We start from the raw sequence: 17,254 nt of genomic DNA on the forward strand, positions 1-17,254 counted from the left end.
TAAATAGCACCATGGTTTCTTTTCTTTGTTTTGATTAAAGGAGGATTTGGACCCACCACCCCCACCAGAGTGTTTTTGTGGGCTTGATGAAGACTCATTTTTAGATTTGTCCCCACCCTTGTCTGAAGACTTACCATCCTTCTTTTTGTTGCCATCTTTGTCACCCCCTGTATGAACTTTTCTGTTCACCCTTGTTCTGACCCATTTGTCTGCCTTCTTTCCCAATTCTTGGGGAGAGGTCAGATCAGAGTCCACCAAGTACTGGTGCAACAAATCAGACACACAATTATTAAGAATATGCTCTCTCAGGATCAAGTTATACAGGCTGTCATAATCAGTAACTTTACTGCCATGTAACCACCCCTCCAAGGCCTTCACTGAATGGTCAATGAAATCAACCCAGTCTTGTGAAGACTCCTTTTTGGTCTCTCTGAACTTTATCCTGTACTGTTCAGTGGTTCAGCCATAACCATCCAGGAGTGCATTCTTAAGTACTGTAAAATTACTGGCATCACTTTCTTTCACAGTAAGGAGCCTATCCCTACCTTTTCCACTAAATGATAGCAATAGGATAGCAGCCCACTGCCTTTGAGGGACATCCTGTACAACACATGCCCTCTCAAGTGCAGCAAACCACTTGTTAATGTCATCCCCCTCCTTATAAGGGGGAACTATCTTATGCAGATTCCTGGAATCATGCTCTTTTGCAGGATGACTATGGGGAATACTGCTGCTGCCACCATGGGTTTCTAAACCCAACTTCTGTCTTTCCTTCTCTAATTCTAAAGACTGTCTATCCAAATCCAGCTGTTGCTTCTTAAGCTTCAGTCTGGTTTGTTCCACCCTCAACTTATTGAGTTCCCTTTCTAACAATCTGTCATCAGGGTTGGTGGGAGGGACATTTCTAGATACAGAGGTATGATGGGAATGAACAGAAGGAGACCTGTCTCTTACAGAGGGCACCCTAACAGCTTGGCTGACAGTGTAATGTGAAAGCACATCATCTGTATGATGTGACTCCACCTCAGTACCAACTATGCTAGACTGTCTTGTAATGGGAAGGCTAAGAAGTTTCTTTCCTGAACCTTTACCTGGTGGAGTCACTGGATCAGATTGAGAACCATTAGCTACTTTTTCAACAGATGGGGCACTTTTAGCCTTATCTTGTTCTCTAAGCATGTTAAGTAACAGTTCCAAGGAAGGATTCTTCCCTACACTCAAACCTCTCTCTATGCAGAGACTCCTTGCTCCTTTCCAGCTAAGGTGATCATATGCAATCTTAGACAGGTCAACATTTTGGCCTGTGCCAGACATTTTTAGAGAGAGTTAAAGTGATAGAAAAAGAGAAAAAGGTTTGTCAGAGCTTTTAGAAAGACAGAGAAAAAAACTTTTAAAACTTTTTAGAACTTTTTAGAAAGTTTAGAAGTACTTTTCAGCACTTAGAAAAGAGTGAAAAGAGGAAATGCAAAACTTTTTGGCTATGTGTATATACACTGACCTTGTTTTGTATATTTTTCTCTTATGAAAAGTACAATGACAAGAGTGGTAAGTAGTCTCAAAGCACTTATCCCACCGCTGCACAACCAATGTAGGAGGCTGGACTGGCTTGTAGTGAGTACCAAGGGGTACTTGCACCTTGCACCAGGCCCAGTTATCCCTTATTAGTGTATAGGGTGTCTAGCAGCATAGGCTGATAGATAATGGTAGCTTAGCAGAGCAGCTTAGGCTGAACTAGGAGACGTGTGAAGCTACTACAGTACCAAAAGTGTCACTTGCACAATATCATAAGAAAACACAATACACAGTTATACTAAAAATAAAAGTACTTTATTTTTATGACAATATGCCAAAGTATCTTAGAGTGTACCCTCAGTGAGAGGATAGGAAATATACACAAGATATATGTACACAATACCAAAAATATGCAGTATAGTCTTAGAAAACAGTGCAAACAATGTATAGTTACAATAGGATGCAATGGGGACACATAGGGATAGGGGCAACACAAACCATATACTCCAAAAGTGGAATGCGAACCACGAATGGACCCCAAACCTATGTGACCTTGTAGAGGGTCGCTGGGACTATTAGAAAATAGTGAGAGTTAGAAAAATAACCCTCCCCAAGACCCTGAAAAGTGAGTGCAAAGTGCACTAAAGTTCCCCTAAGGATAAAGAAGTCGTGTTAGAGGAATAATGCAGGAAAGACACAAACCAACAATGCAACAACGATGGATTTCCAATCTAGGGTACCTGTGGAACAAGGGGACCAAGTCCAAAAGTCACAAGCAAGTCGGAGATGGGCATATGCCCAGGAAATGCCAGCTGTGGATGCAAAGAAGCTTCTACTGGACAGAAGAAGCTGAGGTTTCTGCAGGAACGAAAAGGGCTCTGGACACCTCCCAGGGGAGGTGCAGGTCAGGGGAGTGGTCACTCCCCTTTCCTTTGTCCAGTTTTGCGCCAGAGCAGGGCTAAGGGGTCCCCTGAACCGGTGTAGACTGGCTTATGCAGAATTGGGCACATCTGTGCCCAAGAAAGCATTTCCAGAGGCTGGGGGAGGCTACTCCTCCCCTGCCTTCACACCATTTTCCAAAGGGAGAGGGTGTAACACCCTCTCTCAGAGGAAGTTCTTTGTTCTGCCATCCTGGGCCAGGCCTGGCTGGACCCCAGGAGGGCAGATGCCTGTCTGAGGGGTTGGCAGCAGCAGCAGCTGCAGTGAAACCCCAGGAAGGGCAGTTTGGCAGTACCAGGGTCTGTGCTACAGACCACTGGGATCATGGGATTGTGCCAACTGTGCCAGGATGGCATAGAGGGGGCAATTCCATGATCATAGACATGTTACATGGCCATATTCGGAGTTACCATTGTGAAGCTACATATAGGTAGTGACCTATATGTAGTGCACGCGTGTAATGGTGTCCCCGCACTCACAAAGTCCGGGGAATTGGCCCTGAACAATGTGGGGGCACCTTGGCTAGTGCCAGGGTGCCCTCACACTAAGTAACTTTGCACCTAACCTTTACCAGGTAAAGGTTAGACATATAGGTGACTTATAAGTTACTTAAGTGCAGTGTAAAATGGCTGTGAAATAACGTGGACGTTATTTCACTCAGGCTGCAGTGGCAGGCCTGTGTAAGAATTGTCAGAGCTCCCTATGGGTGACAAAAGAAATGCTGCAGCCCATAGGGATCTCCTGGAACCCCAATACCCTGGGTACCTCAGTACCATATACTAGGGAATTATAAAGGTGTTCCAGTAAGCCAATGTAAATTGGTAAAATTGGTCACTAGCCTGTTAGTGACAATTTGGAAAGAAATGAGAGAGCATAACCACTGAGGTTCTGATTAGCAGAGCCTCAGTGATACAGTTAGTCACTACACAGGTAACACATTCAGGCACACTTATGAGCACTGGGGCCCTGGTGAACAGGGTCCCAGTGACACATACAACTAAAACAACATATATACAGTGAAAAATGGGGGTAACATGCCAGGCAAGATGGTACTTTCCTACAAGGCTTATATGTCTTCAGCACGCCCACGCTTGAAAGATGCTGCTGAGGTCTTGGGCTCAACTGGAGCTCCCGGAAGGGTTGGGCCCCTCCTTACTCAACAGGGGTCCCCTCGGGAAAACAGAGTGGGATTCCCAAGCATTTAACGATTTCTTATTCCATGCCATTGCACACATTATGCACGGCATGCAATGGCATGGCCTGGGGGTGAGGGTTTGGTTATTGTGTCTGGTGTGAAGTGGACTGGATTGGATTGGGGTGGGTTGAATTTGGCTGGATTGGATTGTTCTGGTTTGGAGTGCGGTGTATTGGGGAGAGGGTGGATTGGATTGGATTGAGTGGGGTGGATTTGATTATTGTGGGGCAGATTATAGTGGGCTGGATTGGATTGATGTGGGAAGGATTGGATTGGTGTGGATTGGATTGAGTGGGATGGTCTGAATTGGGATAGGTTGGATTGGAGTGGGGTGGATTGGTGTATGGTGAGGTGGATTAGACTAGATTGGATTGGGATGGACTGGGGTGCAGCAGATTGGACTGTGGTGGATGGGTATGGGGTGGATTGGATTGGGGTGGGTTGAGAGGACTGGGGTGTTGTGGATTGTAGTGGATTGGACTGGGGAGAGTGGAGCTGATTGGAGTGGGTGGGTTGTGAGGTGGATTGGATTGGTCTGGGTGGATTGAATTGATGTGGTGTGGATTGGATTGAGTGGGTTGAATTAGTGTGAGGTGAGGTGGGGTGTATTGGAGTGGGGCAGATTGGACTGGAGTAGGCTGGATTGGGGTATACTGCACTGGTATGTGTTGAAGCATAATTTGGGAAATTACACATAAAAAAGAAACAATGTTGCTTTGCAATATTTTAGAAAAAGATCATTGTCATCTTTTGAGAACAGTGCCCACGAGCAAAAACAAAACAAAACAAGGGTGTAAAGTGAGAAAAGAAGTCTTGCCAAAACAAAAGAATGTAACTATAATAAATAAAAAATAATAATTTTGTTTGTCCTGCTGGGCACGTTTTTGCCAGTCACACACCACCTGTTTACAGTCACTAGAATTTAAAAAGAGCAAAATAACACCTCAGTCTCGTGGGGAGCAGCGGACGGCACTGATTTAGTTGAGTCATTCAGCGCTTGGTACCTGCTCCTCAGAAAGGAATGGAAATGATGCTAGGCCTGCAGTGGCCAATTACGATGCTGTAAAGAAGAGTGCCACGCAAGCACATGAATGGTAAGCAATGGGCGGGCTCCAAGCCCCTTTCTGTTTACAGCAGGGTCTCGCGAGTGAGACGCACACGCTAGCGCACGCTACTGCAGGCTCCACCATAACAATTAGCAGCAGAAGACACAGCCTGTCACTCTGCCTCTATCTTTGAAGCGGCTGTAAATGTAAAACCATAAATACAGAATTTAAAGGCATCTTTATCTATGGCCTGGACTTTGGGACCCACCATTTGGGAAACACTGCTCTACTGTATGTAATGTTTCACTAATCAGTTTAACTTGCATTTATTTTTTAATTTAATGTGTGTGCTTTCATCTATATTCACTTTTGTCAAAATAATTACACAATATATTCTTCTTTCCAGCCGCCCCTTGGACCCCCGCCCCATTCTCTGACCAAACCCCATTACACCAAGGATCACAGTTTCCAAACTATTTTTAATGCACTTCGGCCGGTGCTTGGCGCTTTCAGGTGTCTCTCCTGATCACCTTGATGAGGAGGGATCTCACTCAAGAACACTGACCCTGCTGTACTCAGTGCCGCTCAGATCCAGGTTACACGGTAGAGTGAGAAGGCGCCTTGCAAACCCTCTCGGCACTAGCACTGCATCTCACCTGCGCGTACACTTTACCGTTTTGTGTTCATTAAAACCTGCATGGAAATGAAGCAATGCACAGAACATGCAGATGTAATTTTAGACAGAGTAAGAGACGTTAAACGTTTGAATCTCCTCCTCGTTCCTGTTAAACGTGAACCGAAAAAGCTGGCTGAATTGTAATTCGGCACTTTTCAGAGCGAGAAATTGCTCTATAAAATTTCTTAATATAACATAAAATGTTTTTAAAAAAGGGGACACCCGGATTTGAACCAGGGACCTCTTGATCTGCAGTCAAATGCTCTCCCACTGAGCTATATCCCCGTTCATGCACGATTTCTCACCATTCAGTTACATAACTCGAGTCTATCGGTGCTGAAGGATGATGTTAAAACACCTTATACAACAAGCAGGCGCACGAGACGGGCTTAAGGGGCAGTGGAAAGGGAGTGGAATGTGTATTGGTGGGTGTGCACTAAGTGAGAGAAACCGCATAATTCAGAGAAACAACTGACATTTTTTAGGTATTTCCAAACAGAGAGAGGGAGAGTGTGTGTTTCTGTGTGTAAATATTCCAGGTGAAATCCGACAGACACCTCCCCATCCCCGACTGAAAGTGGCTGCACCCAACTATGTATCCCAAAATACATTTATTAGATCGGCAGTTTCATTGACTAACAAGGAGACCAAGTGCAATGGTGCAGTGTTACCACGCCTGCGTGACACAGGTGTTAACTCCTACTGCAGGGAGAAACCATGGACCTATTGTATTTGTAATTGCATTTTTATAGCGCTTACTACCCTTGAAGAGGCGCCAATGCGCTTTACACCGGGCAGTACAGGGGCCAGAATTCAAGGTCAGTGGTTAGTTCAGTGTTTTTGGTATTCATCTTGTGCCCTCAAGCAAACCATTCAATGGAGTCACTCCAGATCGTATTGTTCGTTTATTGATAGTTTCATCATCAAAAGGGCACATCGATAAACCATCCCATATCACAAACTTTTAAAATTGTTTTAAACATCAATAAATATCCATAAAAGTCACATGCAGCATTTCATAAAATAATTCTATTCCCCCAAGAAGCAGGGTCACACAAGAAACCCGCAGTGGTCACCAACCTGTGGTCCAGGGACCCCTGCGGTTCTGCAAAGCCTCCTCAGGGAGTCCGCGGGTGCCTAGAAAATTAAATAATATTAGCAGATTAATAATTTGTATATAAATAAAGTGGTAAAATGTACAGACGGAAATTTTAAAAAAGTAGTGTAAATGTCCAGGAATTTGAATTTGGAGGTTGAAAATTAAATTAGTATTCTGAGATTGACTCCCGGGTGCAGAGAGGCCGCATGAAACAAAATATAGCGTGGATGATGTGTGGTTCCCACTGAATGTAGAAAAGCTCCAATCTTTCTATTAAAATTATTTTTTTTATTAACATTTGTTTGCAAATTAAAAAAAAAAGTGTTATCATTTGTGTACGTGTTTGATTAATGCTTGTTTCTGTATTTTTTGTGTATTCTTTTGCATTTCAAATCATCGACAATGGATAGGCCGGGGTCCCCGGCTCCCAGTAATGACTGAGTGGGGGATCTCCGAATTCCAATAATGATTCAGTGGGGGTCCCCGGGTTTCAGTAAGGATAAAGTGGGGGTCCACAGAAGTCAAAAGGTTGGTAACCTCTGGTCTAGAGCATGGCTTTTATGCAGGGCCAGATACTTTGAGTCTGATTGGCCAACCTATATACAGAAATTTGGAAAGAGCCACAGCCACGATCGAGGAGGCGTCTCTTTTGCAAGTTCTATAAGATTCTCCTCGAACTGGTAAACTAAAGGAGCTAAACAAGAGAACAATCCATTTGTTCCTAGGTTTAACATAGAGAGGGCAAAAAATAGCAAATGTTCATCACTTTCTTGAACATTTTAACAGTAAGGGCAACAGTCAGATCCCTGCTTTGCCTTTCCCCAGTAGATGGTGAAAGCTGGAACTGGGAGAGTCCTGTACATGAAGTGGAGATTCAGGGACCCGGGCAGGTGCTGGACTGATAAAATGCAAAAAATCCTCAGCCTTGCTTACAGATTAATTGAGAAGGAAGTCACTTGTTAGGCTGCCTAGCGAGGTTGAGTGGTCCCTGCTACTGGTAGCTTTCTCCTGGACCAAGGTTTTGACTTTAGGGCCATCTTCTCCCCAAATAGACTGGAGCTCACTCCAGAATTTCCCCAGTCCTAGTTCACTCCAGGCATTTTTAACTGGCCCTAGCCATTTGACGTTTCCCGCCTCATTGGCCATGATGACTTCCTGCAAGCCCTCCCTAAGATGGCGCAGTTCATAAGTGCTCCAGATATGAACCCAGAGCAAGAGTGGTCTTAACGCTATCAGTGATGATTTCTTGTGGATCCCCACATTCAAGATAAGTGGATCCAGTTGCTTGCCATTTCCTAAGCCCAAGAGGTCTCTAACAAAATTGTTTTCGGCAGTACTCACGGCACTGGTGTTACAAAGCCCCATTGTTCCAACCCACTCTTTGAGATCTGCGAGTCCCAGGATCCAGTAGCATCTCACCTGATGCCCAAATAATCAAGCTCCCAGACTCTTTCCAGTGTTTCAGGTCCCACCTTGATTACCCTTCTCAACCTGCCATTCTTAGTATACATCATATATTTGGTCTTGGATGTGTTAATTTCAAGGCCCAAGTCTCAGAAAAACTGGTTGAAACTATCAATCATATTATGTGGGCCCCTCCTGGTTTTGGACAGCAACAGCATGTCATCCACAAAGAAAAGTGCCAATATTTTCCCCCTTCCAGGGTAGGAGAATCACTGACACAAAATAATAAGTAGGCAATACAGTTGTCTATGTGTAGGGTGAAGAAGGTTGGGACAAGGACACAGCCCTGGTGCTCACCTTTGTTTACGGGAAAGTTCTCCTTTCACTCCATACCTAACTTTGGCAAAATTAGCCTTGTGAAGAAGTTGGATCAAATGCAAAAGGTCTGGGGGGGGGGATTCCATCCTCAAGAGCACCCCTCATAACTTCCCTCTGGGCACCAGGTCAAATGTATTGTGAAGATCGATAAATGCCACATATAGATCAACTTTGGCAAGGTCCTCCATCTTCCATTTTGTCAAGAGAAACTGGAAGGCTTGGTTGACAGCGCTGATCTTATGCCTAAATTCTGCTTGCAGTCCTAAAAGAGTGAAGGTTTTCCTCGCACCAATCCAACAACTGCTTCAACACCTGCTTGCAGAAATTATTTTGCAGGTTGTCTGTCAAACTGACTGCGTGGTATCTGGAGGGCATGCTGGGGTCCCCTTTTTTGAAAATTGGTACGATGTCTGCCCCCTCCATCGAGATGGCATTTGAAACCACATTGATACAGGAAACCCACACCCTAAGATCTTATTTGAAGACATCTGCAGGGATTTTGTCGAGACCCAGAGCTTTCCTGAGTTTGAATGAGACCACAGTGTTGTGCTCTGAAAGCCTGTAAGGCTAGAATTTTATGAAGAATATGGAGTGTGAGATTAACTTGCATTCTGTGTTTCTTATGACTCGCAAACATTTTAGTGAAGTCAGTTATGGTTGAGCTGGCCGAGGGACAGCTCTGCTCCTGTTCTAGGGACACATCCTATGAAATAAACTTTGTAACTTACCCCAGTCTTCAGCATTGTCCTTTCAGGGGTACAAAAACTTGGCGACGAATTGGCCAGCCTGTCCCTGCAGCGCTGTAAGGCAGCTTTGAACCCAGCCCTGTGGTGCACTTGCTTGGAGGGCGTTGTTGCGGCCTGCATCAGTATGTGTCAGATTAAGGACCTGCGTTGTCATTGTGCAGCCATGGTCCTCTGGAGGTATATTTGCTGATTTCAATTGTTTTTAGAGGTTTTGGAGCCATCCAGGCTCGAGCACACCCCAGGAAGCAGCTCGGCGCATGGAGGAAAAGCAAGAATAGAGAGAACGCGCAGCTCATGCACGTATCTTAGCAACACTCTTTTCACTCTGCATTGGCGATGCTCTGCATCTTTGATGTCCAAGCATCATCAGCATCACTGCCATTTTACATTGGCATTATCTCCAATCTCATTACAGCGATGCGCCTGCTTATACATAATAGGAGCGACAAGCACAAGCAATAAGAGGAATGTGAGCGCAACATGTTGTTGGTGAGACACACACCCATTTCCTGGAGTGCCATAAGCTTATTTTTGTTTTCAACATGTGTATGGTGTTGTTAGAGAATGGGTCTCTAGTTGGCAGTCAGTTTACACCATGTCCAACAAAGAACCCTTACTCTGGTTAGGATAAGGGGGATACCCAGCTCAGATAATCCCTGCTCGCCCCCTTTGTAGTTTGGCACGAGAAGTCAGAGCAATGTGTAAAGCATTTGCACATAACACACAATAATACAGTGAAAGCATGACAACAAGACACCACACCAGCTTTAGAAAAATAGCTAATATTTATTTGTGTAAAATAAGACCAAAACGAGAAAAATCCAACATACAGTAATAAAGATATGAATTTTGCAAGAATTAATTAAAAATACAGTTCCCTGAACTTGATAGCTCCACCTGGGGCTATCACGGCGTCGTGAACAACAAATCCTACAGTTCAGGCTGACCACGAGTTCGTGGGCCAGCTACAGTGTTGAGAAGACCCGCAAACAGTACTTTGGAAATGTAGGGCATTGTGATCCTCACGATGAGATCCATAGAGCGACGTCGCTGGCACTGGCATTTGTCGCGGGCATCAGTTCCAGAGGTCGGTGCAGGGGTCGTCAGGCCCTTGATGTCACACACTTTGCAGATCGAACTCCAGGCTGATGATGCAGTCAGGAGCACTGGCATTAATGGGGTTGGGGGTGCGGTGCAAAGTGGGACGCTGTGACATGTGGTGCCCACAGGTAACGGTGCAAACAGCGACTGGGTGTCTGCATCCTGAGGCGTCGGTGAGACTAGGACTGCGGTGTGAAGTGGGGTGGTGCAACGTGCGGTGTCTCCAGTTCGCAGTGCAGGCAGCGGCATCGTCGTTGCTGGAGTATTGCTGTTGGTAGGCCCACTGCATCGGTACAACGCAGGTCGCGGTGCCGACAGGGGCGTCTGTTGACGAGGCAGGAGTCGACGGCACCGGCGTCAGCATAGAGTGGCGTTGTGGGGGTTGCCAATGCTGCGGTGTGAGCGAGACAATGCGGAGTGCGGGTCCCACAGGTCACGGTGCAAGCAGTGGCTCGGTGATGGCGTCAGGGTCAGGCGGTGGTGGTGAGACCAGGGTTACAGTGTGAAGCGAGGCATGGCTCCGTGCTGCGTCGTCAGGTCACGGTGCAGGAAGTGGCATCATTGGAGGCATTGTGGTGGTTTTTCATCTGTTGCAGCACAAAACACGCAGTTCCCAGTGCTGTAGGCAGATGAATCTGAAGTCTTTGATATCCCTGAGACTTCCAACAGGAGGCAAGCTCTACTTCTAGCCCTTGGAGAAACTTCACATGCAGAATACACGGCAAAGTCCAGTCTTTTCCTCTTTACGTCAGAAGCAGAAAATGCAGGCCAACCCAGCAAGGCACACACAGCAAAGGGGACAGTGCTCCTCCTCCAGCTCTTCTGCTTGGCAGGGGTTCCTCTTAATCCAGAAGTGTTCCAGAAGTCTGGGGTTTTGGGTGCACTACTGTAGGAGGCTGGCCTGGTTTGCAGTGGGTACCTAAGGTACTTACACCTTATACCAGGTCCAGTTATCCCTTATTAGTGAAATGTAGTCAGTGTCTAGAAGCCAGGCTCTCTAGAGGTAGCTGTGGATGAGCAGCCAAGGCCTAACTAGGAGACATGCAAAGCTCATGCAGTACCACTGTAGTCACACAGCGCTTACAGACCTGAAAGAAAATACTCAGTGTTACAAAAATAAAGGTACTTTATTTTGGTGACACAAATGCCAAAAACACCATAGAGACTATACTCCCTTAGGGGGTAAGTGATACACAAATTACATACACTAGTATGAAGAAATAGCTGTGAAAACAGCTGGAAAACAGTGCAAATAGTGAAAATCACAATAGTTAGAAATGGGCCTAGGGGGAACACAAACTATATACTAAGAAAGTGGAATGTGAATGCCGCTTTCTCACTTAGGCAAGTGTAGTGCGTAGAGGGGCGCTGGGAGTATTAGAAAACACCAAAGGTAAGTAATAGAAGCCTCCCCAGAGCCCAGGGAAGCAGGAGCAAATCACAGTAACTTTCCTAGAACACACAAGAACATGAAAAAGAAGATTATGCAAGAACCAGAAGAGACTGCAAGAAACCAGTGATGGATTCCTGGACCTGAAGACCTGCAGAAGAAGGGGACCAAGAAGCACACAAGGGTCCAGGGAGAATAGGAGCCCCTGCTAACCAAGATGAAGGTGCAAAAGAAAAACCACTGGTGAGGAACAACAGTCATTACTGCACCCAAGAAGATGGATGCAGGTTCCTGGTTGGTGCAGATAATATCGCTAGATGGAAGATTGCAGTCTGGTTTGCATCACTGGATTCCGCCAACAAGCCTTGGCACACGCAAAGCTCATGGTTAGCGGAAGATGGCACTGCCCGGGACCAGGAGGGACCTGGTGGACTCTATCTAGGAGGGAGAGTCAAAGGGGACTCTCAGCAACTCAGAGAGCCCTAAGAAGACCAGGCAGCATGCACAGGAGTCACACGGCCTGGGGACAAAGGAGGTGCAAAAGGAGAACCATGCAGCACTTCACAAAGGGATCCCACGCTGCCGGAGAACCACTCAGGAAGCTGTGAGTCGCAGGAAGGAGTTCTGGGTCACCACACACTGCACCCCATCAAATATTACTGCTAAATGTTCTTGGGGTCCGGAAGCACGCCAACCTCATCATGAAACGTAGGCTTCTCACTTACACACTTCCTTTTAAAACTTCTGGGTTTGCTCCTGAAATTGGTGGTCCTGGGATGCCGTGTTACTGGGAAAGTATTACAAAGCTAATTGGGGACGCCTGAGAGCAACAAAACCAGGCATGTTTTGAATCTGTTTTCACCGGCGAATTATTTCCAAACCCCGAGTATGAGCGATTCGACGTCAAACGTAAACCTTCCCTATATATGACTTGTGAACTATTTCTTCTGGTGCTACAAAAAAAAATTCTAGGCTAGTCATTTTAAAAATGGAAGATATCTCAGTGGCCGGCACAAGCATGTCAAGGGATTTTATAACTTTTACAGGCCACTCCAGGTACATACGTAGGGTGACCACCCGTCCGTAAATTTCACGGACTGTCCGTAATTTTGCCCTGCCATCCGTTGTCCGTGATGAAAGGCTTAACGGACGGCATTTGTCAGTAATTTTAGCCTTTCACCAAATGGACAAGGGAAGGTAGAGCGGAATTACGGGCCGATCAGTTTCCCCAGTTGGGAGTCTCCTGTGCTCTGAGGGAGGGAGGGGCAGACAGATAAGAATCAGACCTTCTTGCCAGGGGGTCTCCTTCCCTAAAGACATGCAAATGTGCACAACTGGTAAATCTGCAAATACAAAGGGGCTTGAAAACCTGCATTGACTTTGCTAAAAGGAGTCACTTGAAGTTTTCTGGTGGCAAAGATATTTCTTTCAGAGAGGTATTGTAATGGTGTTCCAAGGTGAGCTGTGGAGTGTGTGGTTTTAATGGAGTGTTATAACATTTTTTTAGTACTAGGTATAAACCGTATATTATTCAAATCTGTATTTGAGAAGCGCTTTTTTTTATTTAACCAAAATGTATTTGCGCATTTTGTAGCAGCTTTTATTATGATGTAATTGTATTTTTCACAGTTCTTTCAGCGACCTCTGTACCTCATAGTACTAACAAACATTGGCAAAGCCAACAGGTCTCGTCTACGAAAGAGTTATTGTCTTTGCTAATGTGTTTTAGCCATTAGCCATGTTATACACCAGAGTAGCTGCTGTTCAGCATGGCTTAAGGTTAGTGGCATAGTGGTGTGGAGTGGAGTAGAGTGGCATAGGAGCAGTGGCGTAGAGCCCAGTGGTGCAAAGTACAGTGCAGTGGGGTACAGTGCAGTTGATTAGAGTGTGTTAGCGTAGAGTGCAGTGGTTTAGAGTGCAGTGGCATGGAGTGGCATGGGACAGAGTAGAGTGCAGTGGAGTAGAGTGGCATACAATAGAGTGGCAGAGAGAGCAGTAGTGTAGAGTGGTACAGTGGCATAGATTGCAGAGTAGACTTGCATTGCAGGGAGTGCAGTGGCATAGTGTAGAGTGGTGCAGAGTAGAGTGCAGTGGCGCAGAGTGCAACGCTGTAGAGTAGAGTGTCAGTGCAGTGATGTAGAGTGGCACAGAGTGGCGTAGAGTCAGTGGTACAGAGTAGAGGGCAGTGGAGTACAGTGCAGTTGTTTAGAGTACATTGGCGCAGAGTGCAATGGCATAGAGTGGCATGGGGTAGAGTTACATAGAGTGCAGTGGAGTAGCAGAGACTGCAGTAATGCAGAGTGGTGCAGTGACAGAGTGCAGAGTAGACTCGTGTGGCATAGAGTGCAGTGGTGTAGAGTGGTGCAGTGTCAGAGTGCAGAGTAGACTCATGTGGCATAGAGTGCAGTGGTGTAGAGTGGTGCAGTGTCAGAGTGCAGAGTAGACTCATGTGGCATAGAGGGCAGTGGTGTAGAGTGGTGCAGAGAGGAGTATTGTAGAGTGGTGTAGAGTAGAGTATAGTGCCTAGTGTTCAGTGGCATAGAGTAGAGTGGTGTAGAGTGCAGAGTTGCAGAGTAGAGTGTCAGTGCAGTGGTGTAGAGTGGTACAGAGAACAGTGGCATAGAGTACAGTGGTTCAGAGTAAAGGGCAGTGGCACACAGTGCAGTTGTTTAGAGTGCACTGGTGTAGAGTCCAGTTGCATAGAGTGGCATTTGGCACGGTAGAGTGGCATAGAGTGCAGTAGAATAGAGTGTATCGTGCAGAATGCACTAGTACAGAGCAGAGTGGTGTAGAGTACAGTGGCGACCAGTGCAGTGTGCAGGTGGGAAGGCTTAGCAAAGGTAGTGCAGGAGCATAGGGTTTCTTCGGGTCAGTGAGTTTACAGGTTCTGGCAGGGCAAGAGAAAGCTGTGATAACCCCAGATGGTGATCCATGGAATGGCCAGTAGGAAACAATGAGCAGTGTATTAAGCCTTCCTTAAAAGTATTTACTGGTACACCCCATCTAATGCAGGCAGAGAAAGCCAGCGAGCCACCCATTGGACCTGTGCAGCTTAATAATAGCATTCTAAGTCCAGAAGGCCTAATCCACCCGCAGTCACAGGTAGCTTTAGAGTGGAAAGAGCTCCCGATGGCACCGCAGCAATCAAATCAGATGTGTGGCCTGTCTGAAGAAGGAATGAAGGACGAGCAGGGGAAGGTTTGCAAAATAATACTATCACTGGGGTAGCACACCATCTTCGCTAGTGCCACATGGCCCACTAAAGAAAGCAGAAGAGAAGACCAAAAAGCAAACTGGGCTTGGAGGGACCACTCGCTCTGCCAAGATTTTCATCCTGGAAATCAGTGTAAGAATGGTAGATCTTAATCACTAGATATCAAAAGGTAACTGGTTCCTAGTTCAATCTGAGATCTAATTGTATATAAAGGGGAAAACAGTGCCATATGTTTAAGAAACACTAATTACATTTTAAAATTTGTACATTTTGTTTGTAAAATTTACATCCCAAATATTTTGAAGATTCTATGGGTACTTGACACTTAAGGATAACCCAGATCTCTAGTTTGGCTTTTGCTCAATTTCAAAACCATTTAAAGACATGGACAAAGCAGGCAATTGCCTTGCACAACCTTGCAAGGGGTCTGCCCCCTGCTCATCCTTCACAAGCACTAACAGCGAACCATTGAACCAGAAGAGTTTGCCAAGGTGGATGGGTGTTGCTTGTTCAACCAATTGACATTGCCTCTTCTGTTTCGCTCCTGTGTGCAGAGACAACTCCCCAGGTACCCAATACCTTCGAATAGTCTTGGTGGACCCACCTTGTCTGATTTTAGGAATTGTCCCACCTTGTTCTTCTCTTCTTTATTTATCCAGTTATTAGCAACAACGCTTTGAATTACTTGCTGAGGATCTCCCATTTGATCTCAATTTCATCCTCCTCTTTTATTATCTTTGATTGGTAGTCTGGGCTCCCATTTCTGAGATAAATGTAGAGTCCCAGACATACACTACAGTGCTGGGAGACCACAGACAAGTTGTGGGTACCTCACATCCTGACATTAGGTGTGAGACTGTCGCCCACACCTTCTGCCCTGCCTCATTACATGTTTTTTAGGTTGAAAGTCCATGGGCGGTTGGGGTAAGCCAGATGTTTTTGTTCAATTTGTATAAATACGCATAAGGTTAATTACCTTAATGTTTCCCAAACTGTTTGCCAGGGGTTTTAAAATGTTCAGAAACATAATCAAAATGTTGCTGTTACTTTCTCTTCAAGAAAGATCGGGTAGATTTGGGTAGGGGGGATGGGCTTTCCACAGTATGGAAAGGGCATTAATTTTTGTCCTGAATTTTGACCCTTTGTCCTGAATTTTTTACAGTCCTGTCCAGAATTCGCCTCAATCCCAGGTGGTCACCCTATACATAGGTGCCATGCATGTAATGTCTTCAGTGTGGATGCAACTGCTCTTTTCTACCGCAAAGGGTCGCACGCACGGCGTTAAAAAGTCCGACGCAATAAGGACAATGACAACAGAAAACGCAAGAGCCACCCGTGACTGAATACAGCCCTCAGTCTCAGGAGTGTAATTGACACAGGTTTGGAGCGCTCTAAACTTGGCGAAGGTTCCGCACCCTCGGGAGGGTTTGCATAGCTCAGTGGAAAGCGCATCAGCTTGTATTTCAGCATCGAAAGTTTGTCTTCTTTAGGGGTATTTTGTTAACATGGCTATTCTTTTTATTTATTTGGCAACAATATTTCCTGTTGTTGTAAAAACAATAATGTCCGTGAGTTAGTCCTGCCCAGGGTCTTTGCAATGGTTTCTATTCCCGTTGACACGTCACATCCTTAATATCCAAGGCTCGGCAGCGCCACCCTGCGTCCTGCGTAGGGAAGATAAGTGGTGCTGGCGCTCATTAAGGGCTGGGAGCTCCAGGGGCTTCTTTTAGGCAAACAGGTTTATTGATTTTTATTGTAAACGTGGCCTTTGAATCTACAACTAGGCACTAAATATGTGCAAAATGAAAAATGCTGTGCTGTAGAGGTAAGGTATAGTTGAGGTGTGTACACTTATCACACTCGTGTAGCGCCTCGGTCTAGGGAAGGTTGCGTTGTCACATTTGCCAATGTTTTCTTTCCAGCTGTGCGTTTGTAAATTCAAAAAATTACTTTCTAATGTACAGGACACTGGTACTTCGGTTGACAACTCACAAGTGTATAGAAGAAAAGGAATATATGTGGTTCCATGGTGTAATGGTTAGCACTCTGGACTCTGAATCCAGCGATCCGAGTTCAAATCTCGGTGGGACCTGACTTTTTATTTTTTTATTTTCACTCAAAATAATGAGAAGTCGTTGTGCATTCTCCATGCGTTCAAAAAAAGGTTTTTCTTTTTTAATCTAAAGTTTAAAATGTGTATAGGTAGATAAAGCGCTGGATCTCTCGAATGCACAAAGGCACTATTGCCTCGAGAGCACTCTACGTCACAGCCGCCCTCTTGCTGGTCTCCCGGCAGCCAATCGACAGAAGCATATTTTCTTAGAAGCCTGATGCGGAGGGTCCCTCCATTATGAGAGGTGCATTCATTTCTCTACTTCCTGCAGGCGCTATTATAGCGCCAAGTTGCACTCTCTGACTTAGTCTGCGTTCGATCGCTCCGGCCCCGAACGCCTTCTCAGTTAATTTTAAGCGCACACGCTTTGTTAAAGGGCATTGATGTGCTGGAATATATGGAAGTGAGTTTCACACCTGGGCTGCTCCAAATTCCAGAACT

The 17,254-nt window shown here is 45.6% G+C and overlaps 2 non-coding genes across 2 annotated transcripts; one reads left to right on the forward strand and one right to left on the reverse strand.

Annotated features, from left to right (window-relative positions):
- Positions 1 to 5,581: 5,581 nt before the first annotated feature.
- Positions 5,582 to 5,653, reverse strand: TRNAC-GCA (transfer RNA cysteine (anticodon GCA)). The gene has a single exon. It is a non-coding gene; the product is annotated as a tRNA-Cys (tRNA).
- Positions 5,654 to 16,720: 11,067 nt separating this feature from the next.
- Positions 16,721 to 16,792, forward strand: TRNAQ-CUG (transfer RNA glutamine (anticodon CUG)). The gene has a single exon. It is a non-coding gene; the product is annotated as a tRNA-Gln (tRNA).
- The last annotated feature ends 462 nt before the right edge of the window (positions 16,793 to 17,254 follow it).

This window comes from Pleurodeles waltl, unplaced genomic scaffold (assembly GCF_031143425.1).
Source record: "Pleurodeles waltl isolate 20211129_DDA unplaced genomic scaffold, aPleWal1.hap1.20221129 scaffold_39, whole genome shotgun sequence".
In the NCBI taxonomy this organism is placed as follows: Eukaryota; Metazoa; Chordata; class Amphibia; order Caudata; family Salamandridae; genus Pleurodeles; species Pleurodeles waltl.